This window comes from Microtus ochrogaster, chromosome X (genome assembly GCF_000317375.1).
Source record: "Microtus ochrogaster isolate Prairie Vole_2 chromosome X, MicOch1.0, whole genome shotgun sequence".
NCBI classification, from domain to species: domain Eukaryota; kingdom Metazoa; phylum Chordata; class Mammalia; order Rodentia; family Cricetidae; genus Microtus; species Microtus ochrogaster.
This window is the reverse complement of record NC_022026.1, coordinates 49657560-49662495: the sequence shown is the minus strand read 5'-3', so window position 1 is coordinate 49662495 and position 4936 is coordinate 49657560. Positions and strand designations below refer to the sequence as shown.

General features: G+C 38.3%; 1 protein-coding gene and 1 pseudogene across 1 annotated transcript in view; one reads left to right on the top strand and one right to left on the bottom strand.

Annotated features, from left to right (window-relative positions):
- The window catches only part of Map3k15 (mitogen-activated protein kinase kinase kinase 15), a 128416-nt gene that overhangs the window by 28471 nt on the left and 95009 nt on the right, over positions 1–4936 (top strand). The window lies entirely within an intron of this gene.
- Positions 1557–4936, bottom strand: part of LOC101987335 — a 3526-nt pseudogene continuing 146 nt past the window's right edge.

Here is a 4936-nt window from a genome sequence, read left to right as displayed (position 1 = left end):
AGAGAGAGAGAGAGAGAGAGAGAGAGAGAGAGAGAGAAAATATGAATGAATATGATATTATAGGGCAACTCTGTGTCATGGTCCTTTGTGGAAGTATGAGGACAACTTTATGGAAATCATTTCACTGACCCTTGCTTACCTTTTGATGGTTCCTTGAGGCACAACTTGTTTCACAATCTGAAATAATTACATGTGGGCCCTTTTTATACTAGTGGTATTCAATTCCAGTTCTGTTTATTTTAATTTTAAATATATTTGTAAAATCATAAATAGGGTTTATAATCCAAAACTGAAACATGTATTCTTCAGAGTCTGACAGGCAATTCCAGACCATATTTTCCAAATCCAATCTCTTTGCTATTTTTTAGATATATGAGGCCTAGCATTAAAGCTACTCTATTCTAAATAAGTGTACATGAGTCTTGTACATTTGAAAAAAGTTTTCTGAAAATTGTCCATCAAATATAAAGAATGGCTTCAACTCAAAGATTATCAGTGTGGGAAAAACATCTACCAAAACTTCAGTTCTGTCAGAACCAATGCTGTTCTCTAGAATACAGGAGAACACAGAAGATCACGTTAAATTATGCTCACAGACTTTGGCCTCTATCCCACTTAATCATTATGCAAGGTTGTCATTGAGATTTACTGCGCACAGAAAACCCCAGGTGCATGCAAGAGAGGAGCAGATTACTTTTGAGGGAAAGGGATACCTTGGCAACTTCTTTCAAAAAAAAAGCTAAAGGTAAGATTTTTAAAAATGCTTTGGGTAGTATACAGCTTACTAACCATCACACAAATAAGGAAATAAAAGCTGTCTTTTAAGGGCATTTTCCATCTTTAAGATGACCATTTACTTTTTGGGTTTTTTTTTTACTAATTCCATAATTAAATTTTTATATTCTGTGCTCCAGTATTGTAAGATTTATTTTTCAAATGATCTTTACAACCCAGACAGAGCATTTTTCTCAAGTCCCACTGTTACTATACTGAAGAAATGAAATGGACAGAGAACTGAGGAGGTTGCTTTTGCTCTGAAAGTGAGCAAACTTTCAAAATGGGAACAATCTAGAGTCTCTCTCTGAATCTCTCTGTAAATCAGAATACTTTCACTCATTAACTCAATATATTATTCTCAAAAATTGAAGTTTAGTCACTAAGAAAGAGTGAGCAAAAACTATCTCCACCTACCATGAACAACTAAAACAGCTCTACTCGTTCCTCTGCTCCCACAAAAAGAGAAGTAGTAGAGCTGAAGCCTTTACAGCTGGATCTTAGCTCCTAAGACACTGCCGCTACTTGTTTGAACTGGTCTCTGTACCCCATTCTTCAGTGTGTCCCCATTACAATTTATTTACACACACACACACACACACACACACACACACACACACACACACACATTCACTCTCTGGTAAGTCACTTTGTATTTGTTGGTAAACTACGAGGAATTTGAGCTAGATGTGTACAGGGTTTTATAGGTACTTTGTAAACATCAGAATCATTTAGGTCCTTTTGTTCAGAAGCCTGAAATCAAATTATACAACCAGGAATCACTACTTTCCCAGATGCTGTTCACAAGCTATATACTGATCAAGGACAGAGAAAATGTTCTCATAACTGATGTTTAGATGAGAAAGCAAAGATACAATCTCAGTCAATCTGATTTGCTAGGGAAGAAAGCCTAATGTGCTGTCCACAGGAATGAAGTACACACTAAATCAGGATCAGGGAAACCATGTGAACTAAGGAAGCTGTCTAGCAAGATCTACATCCAAATCTGCAGCTCTGCTCTGCTTCTGGGATGCTAACTGCTACTAACTGGTAAAAATCCTGGGCAACTCTCAGGATAGTTGCTTTTCCATCTTCTGGGGACAGCACCTTCATTGCCAAAGAGAAATTTAAAACTTAAGCATCATTGTTACTGGTTGCAAACTCTACTGAGAATTTGGAACAATCTAGATCCAAAGGTTCCTTCTACTCTTTTAAATTTTTCAACTATAAATACGGAATTATTTATCATGAAAATACCTTGCCTCTGCTGCCATCTTCCTCTGCCTTCAGTCACAAGTCCAGTTCTTGAAGTCTGTTCTAACCTCAGGAAGGCTCCTCTTTGCTGTCTCTTTTAGTTAACTTGCTCTCTGAAAAACTTAGGGCTGAACTACCTTTTATTTGTTGCTGTCAGAGCCCTGCAAGGCTCTTCTTAGCTCCTTGCCACCAATCTCTTTTTTTAAGAGTGTCCATAGACTTGAAATGTCCCATGTTGCATTACACATAAAATCAGCTCCTTACTGAGAAGGAGTCCTTACAGCCTCTTCTTCCTCAGGCACTGCGCTATAATGATACTCTGGAACAAGCAATGGAGGCAGCATCTTTTCTTGGGCTAATACCCTGTTCTGTGAGTGATGCATGGGTAGAGGCGGCAGTCTTGGGTCTTTTCTTAGTATCTCCTGGCATGGAATTGTTACCTGAATAAGTAGGGGTAAAAGCAATCAGAACATAGTGTTTGGATTTTTTTTTTTGGCCTATAGTAGAGCTTCTGCCCTAAAAAATAGTGCTTGAAGGAAAAAGGGAAGCCTGGTTCCTTTTGATCACACTTGATAGGAACAGAGTACCTACAATAAGAGGACATAATGTCATCCTAGAGTCAGAGCTGGAGAGAATCCCATCTTCTTTTTTATTAGTAGATTTTTTAAAAGAAAATACCAATCCAAATTCCCACTCCCTCCCCTCCTCCCATTCCCTCCACACATCATCCCACCCCAACCCCCTCTAATCCTAAGAGAGGATAAGGCACTTTGCTTTGTGGAAAGTCCAAGGCTCTCCCTACTACATCTAAGCTGATCAAGGTATACATCTGAAGAGAATAGGATCCCCAAAAGCCAGGACATGTAGTAGAGACAAATCCCAGTGCCACTGCCAATGGCCCCTCAGCCATACAACTGTCACCCACATTCAGAGGTCCTAGTTTGGTCCTATGCTTGTTCCTTCCCAGTCCAACTGGAGTTGCTGAGCTCCCATTAGCTCAGGTAGACTGTTTCAGTGGATGAACCCATCGTGGTCTTGACCTCTTTGCTCATATTCTCATTCCTTCTATTCTTCAACTGGACCTTGGGAGCTCAGTCCAGTGCTCCGATGTGAGTCTCTGCCTGTTTCCATCTGTTGTGGGACGAAGGTTCTATAGTGATATTTAAGATAAGCATCAGTCTGACTACAGGGCAAGGCCAGTTCAGACACCCTGTCCTCTATTGTTTAAGAGTCTTAGCTGGGGTCATCCTTGTGCATTCCTGGGAATTTTTCTAGAGCCAGGTTTCTTGCTAGCCCATAACGGCTCCCTCAGTCAAGATATCTCTTTCCTTGCTCTCATCTCTATCTTTCCTCTATCTCAACTATCCCATTCCCTCAAGTTCTCCTCAACTGTCTTCTTTACTATACTCGGAGTTCTGCAAAGCCAAAAATATCATCTAGTCCCCAAGATAAAGCTCAACTCATTTAAAATGTGTTTTAGTGAGACAGTATTGGTAATTGTTTTTAACAGACTCTTTTAAGATTCAAAATGTGAAATGACATGGCCCAACAAAGTATAAGAAGAGCATTTCAGGACAATTATATTTTAAATTAAAATAGAAAAAAAGAATGTGACTTATACTTCCATCAAGCAGATTTTATTCAGAAGGAAAACACGTAAGTTGTAAAATTTCCCACATTTTCTGTTTGATCTTAGATCATGATATTGTGACAATTTTCTCTATAATTAATACATCTAGTTTTAATTTAAAAGGAGTCATCTCTTATTTGTTGTCCTACTGGGGACATAGTATACTTTAAACATTACTTTGTGTGATTAAAAATTATTTTGTGTGATATATGCATATTTATGTGGGTACATGCATATGTGCATGCAGATGAATACCTGAGGTTGATGTCAGTTATTTTCCTCAATTACTCTCCTCATTTTTGAGATAGCTTCTCATTTAACCTGGAGATCATCTATTTACCTAGGCTGGCTGTCCAGTTGCCTTTAGGGATCTGCCTTTCCGTGCCTCTCAGCACAGCACTGGGATTATAGACAAGCTCGGGCCTGGCATTTTTTTGGGTGTTGTGAACCCCAGCTTGTGCATCAGGCACTGTACTGAGTGAACCATCTTCTCAACCCCACAAAAGTACTTTCTGATGTTATATCTTCACTATGTCCAACTTCCTGGATACCTCTACTACTTTAGTTTAAAAATTGGAAAAAGCCAGATGAATGGCTCCTCATGCCATATAAAGTCTTTCAAAATGCAAGTTGAAATATGGGAATTGAAGTTTTAAATTTTTTTCATGGACTGGGTAGCTTAGGTTAGCCTTAAACTTGCTATAGAGCTGGGGATGACCTTGAAATTCCAACTCTAACTCCAAAGTGCTAAGATTACAGGTATATGCCACTAAATCTAGTTTCTGAGATGTTGGTGATTAAGATCTAAATTTTTAAGCTAGTTTTTTTTCCTGAAAGTTCAAACAAAAGGTTGAATACATGAAGGGCCTGTGGAATATGCCTGTAATCTCAGGAGTTGGGAAGTGGAAGCAGAAAGATGAGGACTAGGAGTTCAAGGTCATGTTGAGCTACACAGTAAGTTTGAGGTCAGCATGGGCTCCTTGAAACTTAGTCTCAAATTAATTATGTTCAGCTTGGTGAAAGTCAATCTGATTTACAGCTGGGACAATGGTCTAAATGTAATCAGATTAACCCAGAAAACACTGAGACTCTTTCCTTTCTAGATATTTCTAGTAGAACCTAGAGTAGCATTAGTTTATTGAACAGCCCTACTTAGTCTTGGTTTCTGTTGTATTTGCATTTAACTAAACCTCCAGTATTTTCTTTTTTCCCCTGCTTAATGTTTCATAGGGTTTTAAAAATTAATTAATTAATTTAATTTTTTTCATATTATATGTA